Raw genomic sequence first — 11,497 nt, 5'->3', positions numbered from 1 at the left:
CGCCAACATTTGTTGAACAAGCTTGTTGTATTGTCTCCATTCAAGCTTTGTGCTGGTCTTAGGGCCGCCTGTCAAGATGTTGCTTTCCTGAAGAAAGAAGATCGCGTTTTATTCTAATTTCTGGACCTTCCCGATGGCGCAGTGATACCGTCGTTCCCTTGTAATTAAGGGGTCCCGGGTTCGATACCCGGTGGAGGCACATAGTGGTTCGGATCCCACTTGAAACTATAGGTCCAGTCCCGATTAACCTTACTGTGCACAAAATGGTCTTAAAACAACTCAATCAATCAATCTTATTTCTGGCTGTGAATTTAGGCAGGGACGTAATTATAACAATAATAGGACGTTATAAAAACATTAATAATAATAATAATAATAATAATAATAATGACGCTTTTAACATTGAAATTATTGTCAAATTTAAATTCTAGCACATTTAGTAGTATTCCAGCGCAAACAGCACTTTAAATTATGCGAGTGATTTGTAACTCTCCTCTAGACACTAACGTGTGCAGGTTTTTTTTCAGAGGGGAGGGGGAGAGACAGTATAACATATTTCATAATTAACAACTTTTAAGCTTCCTTTTGAAAGTTGTTCAAAGACAGAAATTTCGGGAGAGTTATAGCCGCATCAGTTCCCCCATGTGTACACCAGTGCCTCGAGATGTAGTAGGAAAAATAGATGCGTGCCACTTTTTTTGCGCCAATTTCGAAAATTGTGCACCTCTTAACTTGCACCCTGCATTCTCGCAAAACGACGTTGATGGTTTGTGCAAGTATCATGCACAAAGACACTGAAGTAGGTGTTTTCACACTTTGTTTATTTCTGTCTTGAGTTCGTGTTATCAGTAGGGAGCGGGTTTATAATAGCCACAAAGCATGCTAAATAGACAGGTAAATTGGCGCCAAAAATGACAAAATTTGACAACTTCAAAAAGCACAAAAAATAGTTAGTAAATATCAACTTGTTATTACCTTTATTTTTCAGTTTCACACCTATTTTTTTTATTCTACGTATATTATATTTTTTTAAATATTGTGCCGATTTTTTGTTACTTTTAGTTAATCGCAATGTTGACGATCATGAATGGCAATTACCCGGTGGAGGCACAAGTGGTTCGGATCCCACTTTAAACAGTAGGTCCAGTCCCAATTAGCCTTACTGTGAATAAAGTGGACTTAAAACAACAAATCAAATCAAATCAAATGAATGGCAATTAATGAAGGAAAACTCACAAATCGCCATCACAATTATGATATGTAATATGCAGAATATTATTGGCGACTCAAATGTTCTGTTTCTTGTTGTTTTTTTTTTTTAACATTCTCAAGAATAAATTCATGTTTTTGCTTTATATTGCATATTTACCACGGCGGTGTGGTTTATCACGTTGCCTTGTAACCAAAGAGTGCCAGGTTCAAGTCCCGATGGAGACACATTGCACAATGGGTCGGAGTCAAATTTAAATTATAAATCCAGTTCCAATTAATCTATTTGAGCATAAAATGGACTTTAAACTATTTTTGATTACGACGACAATGGGATCAGTTATTGTAATAGTGAAAGAAAATAATATCTCCTTCAGGATTCAAACCTCGGACTCAGTTTTACAGAAATTGTAATCTCTAGACCAGTGGTTCCCAAAGTGTGCGTCGCGGCGCCCTGGGACGCCCTGGTAGGCGTACGGGGCCGCCGCGAGATGTTCCAATATTTTCACTAAAATTCAGTCATTGATATGATTGTTCCAAATACATGTTCTTATTTAGAACATTTTACATAAAAAATGTTTCTGAATTTGAAATATATGTTTATTTTTTAACTTAAGGAAAGCAACCTATACACACTAACAGAGCGTTACAAGTGTTAGATAGGGCCTCCCCGGTGGCGTAGTGTTAGAGTTGCCACCTTGTAATAAAGGGGTCACGGGTTCGTTACCCGGTGCAGGCACATAGTGGTTCGGATCCCACTTTAAACTGTAGGTCCAGTTCCGATTAGCCTTATTGTGCATGAAATGGACTTAAAACATCAATTCAATCAATCAATCAATCAAAGCAAGTATTAGATATGCCTACATTCTGATTTGGACGCCGTGGAAAAATCTTGAAACACTAATGGCGCGGCGAAACGAAAAAGTTTGGAAATTCCTCGTCTAGACCATAGAGATTAGCTTTGTTCCTTCGTTCGTCAGTGCTATATATATTTTTTAAAACAATGCAGATATAGGTAAAGATTATTTCTTCGTTGTGTGAGGTATCGGTAGACCGTTAACATCTGCTGGCAATGCCAACAATGCATTAGTGTACATTGTTATTAGATAGGCTTCCACTCTCCCCGACATCCATTCTAAACAATGGCATTACTTATTTCATTTATTCCAGTGTTCGTGGCGGAGTGGTAAGCGTAAAGGGCTACGGAATCAGAGATCCCATGTTCAAACCTCCACCAGCCATTGGTGACTCATTCTCTTTGTCTATGCTCCCATCACCTTTCCTTCCGTCCATCATTCATCCATCCACATCGACTTCTAAAAATTAACCTACGAGGTAGGAAAAAAAGGTAAAATAGCCAAAATGAAAACCTATTGAATTCTAGCCGCCTCAGTGGCTGAGCACGTTAGCTACCGAATTACGATTTTGTCCCAAATTGATCTAAGTTCGAGTCCGTGAGTTTTTGTATTAAGTCCTCTTCATGCACAGATAGGCCAATCGGGACAGGACGTACAGTTTAAAGTTGGATTCAAACCACTATGTGCGTCCACTAGATATCGAACCCAGGCCAGGACCTCTTAATTATATGGTGACAACATTACCGCTACGCGATGTCCTCGCCTGGAGAGGCAGGCGCTCTTTTTGTTACTGTCCATGCATTAATTTCTTGTATCACCGTTGCATATCTTTGACATTAGCCAGAAGTGTCAGTAAAGTAATGTAAAATCAGGAAACGAAAATCAAAGTACATCCAGTGTTCAAATTGAAATTTTTAATTTAACTCCTGACCAGGTAAAGAATTTTCCTCTTAAATATTCTCGATCATATTTTACTATTGCTAAGAATTTGACGTAATCATTTCTTTCAACTTCAAGTAAATATTACATTAATATCATCATATAAATTGTCAGTTTCTGTACTGAATTTTACATTAAAATTAATACTGTTGTTGGTTTGCAAATTACAATATGTATTTGATGATAAAATATTTCCGGATTAATTTGCCTTCCTCTAAGAAAAATAATTCTGATATGAATTAAAAGTCCACTGAGACGAGATCAGTGATTACTGAACTCTTGTACATTAATTGGAAAATTTGTGTTATTTACTTTGAACCATCAGTCCGTATGTTTTAGGTACAAATCTCAAAATTTGAGAAGGGAAGCTGATATGACTTTTCTCCTCAGCATTTTTTCAATTTGAACACTCGATATACAGACATATACATATTTCATTATTTAAGTTAAACTACGAACACACACACACACACATATAATTGTTTTACAAAACTGATTGGTACTCACCTTGTAATTCGCCCACAATTCCAGGCATTTTAGATGATAGGACGTTCCTCCGTTTTCCTTAATTTTTTCACATGGTTTCTTCCAGTTGCGAATCCCTATTTTCCTGAAACTTGATTCTGCATATCCTGAATCTGTGCCAAATTTACGGCATGGAAAACAAAAGCATGCGTCAAGTTCCACACTATATTCTAGCCACGGCGCAGATGCAAACCAGTATTTTTGAAATAATCGCTTTCGCTTTCCGAACGTAGTATTTGGATAGTTTTGCAAAAGTGGTTGCCTAGGATTATCTACACCAAGATCAGTAATTATTTTCACATTAGTACATTCACTTGTTTTGCCTAACTTTGGAACGTCAGAACTTGGATCAACATCATCTTCATTGTCGTCATGTTCCACATGTTTTGAGATAGTTTTAAAATATCCAGTTTTGATAAATTTATCCATTCAAAATGGAAATGCACAACAACGCTAGAACTCTTCCCACACACGAATAAAAACACAGTGACGGTAGCAACCCGATAGCAGACCTTGCTCGCAAGCAAGAACACAAAGCTAATCTGTGGCTCTGAAGCTGAAGCAAGGAGCAATTTTAAATCTTAGAACAATGTCAGTACTGGAGAACTCTCTCCATATGTCGCTCGACCCCCTACTGTTGACCGCTCGGCCTCGGCGGAGTCTTTGATTCCATCTGTAACGGAAGGGTCATTTGCAACAAAAGGCAAAAGGTTTTCACAAACTTAGGGTAGGGCAAGGGTAATAACCTCAAAGCATTTTATGCCTTTGGTTATAAACTGGTAAGCAACGAAAGGGTGGAATTTTGCTGTCCTACATTTGCTTCCGAAGATTTTCTTCGGAACAGTGTTTCCAACTCTGCTACAAATTTACCAGAAAATAATATGTAGTATTAATTTAGGATAATTTTTAATCGATCAAAATCTTGTTTGCGGGGGCCAGAGTTACAACTGCCGGGACCAAAGCCCCCCCAGGCCCCCCCCTAACGACGTCCCTGCTTGAAGAGAATCCAGATGCTAATCCTGCAAGTGTGCCACAAAATCGTTGCTTCCGACTCTGCTGTCAGGTACACAACTAAGTAGTGAGAATGGGATTAGCAATGGGCTGCTCGACTTGGGACTGACTCTCTTCCAACAAGTTGTAGCAGATCTACCAATCAGAATTTCAAAGTACAGTAGAAATACAAAAAATATAATATATTAAAGTTTAAACATTCTGCTTAACTAGGATCTTTCGTTGGGGATAGGTCTAGTATGTCTCCAAATTGGAAAAAGAAGAAAGACAATAAGTGCAGTATGTCTCCACATTTGAATAGGTAGGAAGTTCTTCATTTTTGCGTTTTCTATGTAGTAATACATATGACAATTGTGATCGTGTTTATGTAACTATTATAGTATGGAAAATTTTACGGCTCAATGATTAGTTCAGTGTCTACAAACACAGGCGTCTAAGGTTCTAATTCTATCGATTACTGGTTCCGTTTCACTGTGTTTGTAACGACGTAAACTAACCAAAAACTACAAGTGCTTCGGATTTGTTTGCGAACTGGAAGTCGCCATATCACGAACATCCGGTGAATCGACCCATAATGCACATAAATTAGTAACATATATAAAACAAATATTAATCGTCTAGCTGTCTTACCGAATCACATTATCAATTTCTTCTTCAGACATGCACGAAACACATTAACTCAATTGTTCCTCATTACGTCCTACACTTTTATCTTGAATTGGTTCTGAAAAACTAGATAGATATAATCAATCATTTTTATTAGGCGCCCGAAAGTAAGTCTCGCCGATTTCCTGTGCAACAGGAAATTGTATTATTACTTGCATTATAATTACGAAGATTCCTTTTCGTAAAAACAACTACATCGTATCCGGTGATATCTGCACATACGTGTGTTAAAGGATTCGTTGGAAACAAGTAAAATCGTCTAAATGATACATCTAGTATGATATATGTATTTCACAAAAGTGCAGTAAGATAAAGCATGATAGACTATATGAATAATAACAATCAGTTCTTGTTGGTCGCTTCGCTATGCATATGCTTTATCGACATCAAATTATTTGAGCTGAGGGGAAATGTTATAGTAGTGTCCGAGGAACAAATGTCTGACATTCCAGAGGAATCAAAGAAACAAGCCAGGTAGGTTAAAACATTAAAATAAATAAGAAAAGTATAATTCTTCTTTCTTTGCTGCAGTATGATTGTGAAGCAGTAGGATTCTCTACTTCAGATTTTTTTGTGCTAAATAAATTGATTGATTGAGTTGGTATTTTAAGTCCACTTTATGCACAGTAAGTCTAATCGGGACTGGACCTACAGTTTTAAAGTGGGATCCGAACCACTATGTGCCTCCACCGGGTATTGAACTCGGGGCTCCTTGATTACAAGGCGATGATGCTACCACTGCGCCATCAGGAAGGCATTGTGCTAAATAAAGTAATGTTCAAAGATATTATAAGAGGCCGGTGCTCAACGATATCTCTACATTTTGATAATTTCTGCTAAGCACTGTACGTTGATATATGCATTAATATTATGCACCCAAATGTCAACCTCCCTTCCACGTAATACAATCCCGACTGCATTTTGAAGTCTAGCGAACCTCTGATGCTTGGCTATAGAGCCTCGCTCTGGCCAAACACAAAACGCATGTATGTATTGCACATGCGTTGTGTGTTGTTCATATGTGTTTGCGATTGTCCATTCATTATTATGTTCGCAATAGGCAAAAAGTGGCAGAATTGCGAAGTAAAGTAAATCAATCATATTTTGCACAATTAACACTACAACATTTATGTTTATATCATAATCTTCTGATTTTTTGTTGTTTTAAAAATCAGATCTAATTAAACGACAATTATGATTGTGTAAATGCAAAACTAATAGCAGCGATGACAAGGGTTTATCCAGGATTTTTCATCGGCGGGTAGGGGGGGATAGTTCCATTTTCAGTAGAGGAGGTGTAAGGGAAAATTCATTGTCAAAATGAGCATGATTTATCCTAATGCGGATATTTTTGGAGAGTGTTACGGGGGTGTTGAGAGTATATAAATCACTACCCGCTGTTTCAGTCGGTCAGGCTTCTAACTGCCACATGGGAGGCCCGTATTTGATGCATAAGTTTTCCTAGAATTAGGACTATCCAGTTAGAGAACAAGTTAGCCATCGTAAAATATTATAAAATCTTAGGGCGTTCATATCTATGTTGGTCATTTCCTTGTCAACAGCTTTGTTTGATATTTATATAAAAATGATTTGATTTTTATTGTTTAGCATCGCTTTTCAGGCCTAATCCCGAAGATGAGGATGAGTGATGATATGATGAAACTGATGAAGAAACTATCAAAGCACACCTATGCCCAGGCCGGGATTCAAACCGAGGCCCCCTGATATCGTGACGCGCTGTGCCAACCAATCCGCCACGCAGGGCAGCTTTGCATAAAACTGTTCGAAATAGCATAAAACTGTTCGAAATAGCACCAATTGCGTCTTCTTGTTCAAGGATTTACAGTAAATTATATTTATGTTACTTAGCGTCGCTTTTCTTCCACTTTTACTCAGTCGCGACGTTGAAGATAAGGGATAATTAAATGAAACTGAAGACGAAAGAATCACAAAGGACATCCATGCCCAGACCGGGATTCAAACCCGGAAACTTTGGTGGCGAGATGGAAAGCCTCGGCCATGGAGTCGACGATTTACAGTGAGAATGGCAAAATAATACGCTTTACAAACTTAAATTTTCCAATCCCCCCAGATTAAACTCCAACTTACGCTGCTTTTGTCGAAAACAAAATGACTCGTCATGTGTCCGATCCAGTGTATAGACAGCCTTATGTGCTTTCATGGCACGGTGTAATCCATATGGAATAAACGACCTTCGTGGCGGAGTGGTTAGCACAGCACGCTACAACGCCAGGAATATCGGGTTCGAATCTCTGTCTGGGCATAGGTGTTCTTTGTGATTGTCCCTTCATCGATTTCATCCTCATCGTCACGATTAGTCAAAAGTGGAAGAAGAGCGACGTAAAATAAAAATCAACAACAAATCAACAAACCATATGGAATAGTTCTACTACTTCACATATTACACTATTAGGGTCTATAAGAAAAATGTGCCAACTACAGGCCATCTCCGCATTAATTTGTTTAAACTTCTAACCAGAGTGAAGCAAATCAAATTGAGGAGGGCTAAGGGCTTTGTAATAAACATTAACATAAAAATGCTATAATAAAAAAATTATCTGATTAACGAAGAAATGTTATTGACAACTAAGTTGCATTGGTATTGAGAAATTAACCTCGTTTGCGAACGATTGTGTTTTTATCTTACAATCGTAAATCGATAGTTTGCCTTACAGAGGCTCTAGGAGACTTGATGGAAGAACACTTCACAGATACAAAAAGAAGCACAAATTGTGTGGGAAGCAATAATGAGTGTTGAAAAACTGTTTTTGTTTCAATTTCTAATGTAAGTACATACACTGGGTAACCTTTGAAAGGGGGGGGGAGGGATAGCATTTGTCTCCTTACCCATCCTTTCGAGAGATATTAATATTCTACTTTTATATGTAAACCAATGTAGTACAAGTTGCTCTTTTTGATTCTACACACACGCACATACACTCACACATGCACGCAAACATAAACATATACAAACCTTAAGGTATCTTTATATGTGATCTGCATTTAGAAACTATATGAATGAAAGTGAAGGTTGAGTAAACTACTAACAGTGTATTTTCCATGAAATATTTATTGAAGCTTTCCTGGCGGCGAATAATAAGAATGTTTTCTCGGGACATGAGCAAGATGATTTCCGGATAGGCTTCCGAGCTTTCGAGAGCTAATGTCACTCTCATCTTCAGGGATTGAAGAACAATCTATCCGGAATACACCTGGCTGATATCCCGTGAAAACGTCTTTTACTATTTAGTGTATTTTCCAGTTTTAAGAAACATAAAATCTTATCTGTGTAATTACAATAATTACTAACTTGTCTCTTTCTAGGTTAAGTTCGACAACATATGATGAATTCACTGTGAAGCGGTCAGAAACATGATTGTAAAAGCTGTCCAATATGAACTTCCATTACATAATACTTGTAAAATTTATTTTCATTTATATACTTGTGGTGGCTATACCATCAGGAAGAAATGCCTCAGTGACATTCCTAGATTCAAATCAGAGTGCTTATGATGGCTTTGTAGCTCAACTATCATATATTATTGCAAAACTCTGCTCCATACTCTTCCCAAAGGCTGAAGCAGTTTTTGTTATTTCATCCACTGAAAACAAGCTTTTCACTCTACTATATTCGCGCATTTCACGTGAAATGGTATTTCCTGTCTTACATGGAAACTTGTTAAACGGAACCATTGATCTCAAAAATAATCTTTGTCTAAGGGACGAAGATATTGTGATTATCCTGATTGATAACGAGCACTCTTTACAAGCTCTTGAAGGTAAAATAGATGCAGCTCCCTACCTGAACAATAGAGCAAATTTTCTTGTTCTTATTCTGTCCTCCGAGTCAAATAAGACGAATACATATTTTATTTTGGAGCAATTCTGGCTATATAAAATGTTGAAGATTGCTGTTCTTGAAGTGGAACTCCCGACACGGGAAGTTGAAAATTATGTAGATACTAACTATTCAGATCTTAACGTTTCTGTAACGTCATATAATCCATTCTTGAATATTTTCTATGCAAAGAAAGCCACATTAGGAAATTTGCTCAATCTTAGCGAAAACTTCAACTTGGCGTATTCTCATGCAAAGACAGCAAATTTGCATGGGTATTCTCTGCTAACAGGAAGTGTTTACTGTCAATTTCCACCTTTCTTTTCTTATTGGAAAGAAGATGATGGAACAGAAAAATATGACGGATACTTTTTGGATGTCTTCGACGCACTAAGTTATTATCTGAATTACACAACCAACAATGTGGTCACACACGATTGGTGGATGTACGGCCACAAACTTGAAAATGGAACCTGGATAGAATTAATGGGCGATATAGCTAACAGGAAAATTGATATGGCTTTTACTGATTTAGGATTCCTGAAGGAGAGATACGAAGTTGTAGAGTACTCGAAATTTCTTGGTACTAGAGAAGAATCAGTGTTAGTCCGTAAAGGCAAAAGGTTGCCATCATGGAAAACCCTACTCAAGCTTTATAGCTCAGAAGTGTGGCTTTCGATGTTTATAGTGTTTTTCCTTGTGCTAATTATAATAAGCATATTTCAGGTACTATTGTCGATAAGAAGAAACTTCTGTCAAACAGGGCTTCGGTTATTTGGCGCTTTTCTCCAAATGTCTGTGTCACAACCAAGAAGTGACTCTGTGAGGATAACATTCCTTCTCTGGGTGCAGTTCAGTCTAATCCTGACTGCCTTGTACCAAGGAGGGATTGTAAGTATTCTCACAGTGCCCATGTATTATCCTGATTTGGATACCTTGAGAGAAGTGGCAAATTCTGAAATTGATATTAGGGGTCCGAGGTTTTATGAAAGCATTCTAAATGATACATCAGATAATATAATGAGTTTATTGTATAATAAATTTCACTTAGACCATGCTCCATATGATGTGTTAATAAGAAATGTTAAAGAAGGGGCAAGCACTGCAATACTTGGACCAAAATCACTTCTGAAGCAAACTGGGTTGAAAATACACAATTGTTTAATGTGTGAAGCACCATTCCACATTATGAAAGAAACTTTAGGAATTCAACTGACAGGCATGGGTTTTCCCAAAAATTCTCCTTTTGTTTCTCGCTTTAATATTCTTATAGAAAGAATGCACCAGACTGGTTTAATATCTAAATGGTTCGGCGATACTCTGAGACACACAACATCTAATAGCAACTGTGAACAGACATGTGGAAGAACAACAGTCCTCTCTTTAGAGCATCTACAAACAAGTTTTTATATTTTGGGACTAGGATGTACAGCTTCATTGATTATATTTGTAATTGAAGTGCTTTATAATAGATCAAAGGTTTAAATATACTTTTCAGCTGTTTCCCATTAAAGTCGTTACTTGTAGACTCATAGATATAATGGGTGATCCAATTTATGCACACTGCAAATCGGTTGTATCTAATGTACAGTGGGATCCTGAGTGTTACCGTGCAAATTGCCCATCACCATGTTCGTGCACTTTATTTGACTCAATAAGAGCTTCAAGAATTAAAATAAAACTCAAAACAAGTTATTGACAACGTCTGAAACAGTGTACATAAAAATCCATCGCTTAAAGACACATAGGATGTAAGAGAAAAATTAATGAAAATAGTCATGGACAATTTGCACGGTAATACTCATGGATTCCACTGTACACTGGTTTGCTTGGCGCTTTCGAACTGCACTAGGTGACGTCACTTCCGTCAAGACTGTACTTCAAGTACGTACTTTGTACCTTTTGGACACAGCCTCAGGCTTTCCAGTTCGAAAGCGCCAAGCAAACGAGTGTACAAGACCAGAGCACGCAGCACACGAGCGGTGCACACTTGCGATCTGTGCTTGCTTTTCATTTGTTTAAAAAAATGGACGTCGGAAGTCAATCAGCTGTGGTTCTTCCATTGTGTGGAAATGTAAGTAAACAAGTTTTTAAAATACTATGTAATTTTATTTATTGGTTCTATTCATATGTGCGTGGTTCCTTTCTTCTATAGTGAGAAGTGTTTAAAAGTGAGAAAACAATTTCTTTTTCCGCGATCGTAAATCATGTTGCGGAATGTGTGAAAATTAATTTGAAAGAGCAAATTTCTTTCATATTTCTATAATTAATAACGTGCTGTGTTATATAAACTGCACGCCGAGTCATGTGTGTGTTGTTCACGGAAAACAAGAGTGGCACATACAGTCGATGTTTGATAATTTTAGTTTCGAAGCAACTTTTGTTGCATTCCTCACTTGTGCTGGCGCTGCAGTCGAAGTGCAGTTCGAAA

Source organism: Lepisma saccharinum, chromosome 5, assembly GCF_977018435.1.
Source record: "Lepisma saccharinum chromosome 5, izLepSacc3.1, whole genome shotgun sequence".
Classification (NCBI taxonomy): domain Eukaryota; kingdom Metazoa; phylum Arthropoda; class Insecta; order Zygentoma; family Lepismatidae; genus Lepisma; species Lepisma saccharinum.
Note: the sequence above shows the minus strand (reverse complement) of the source record.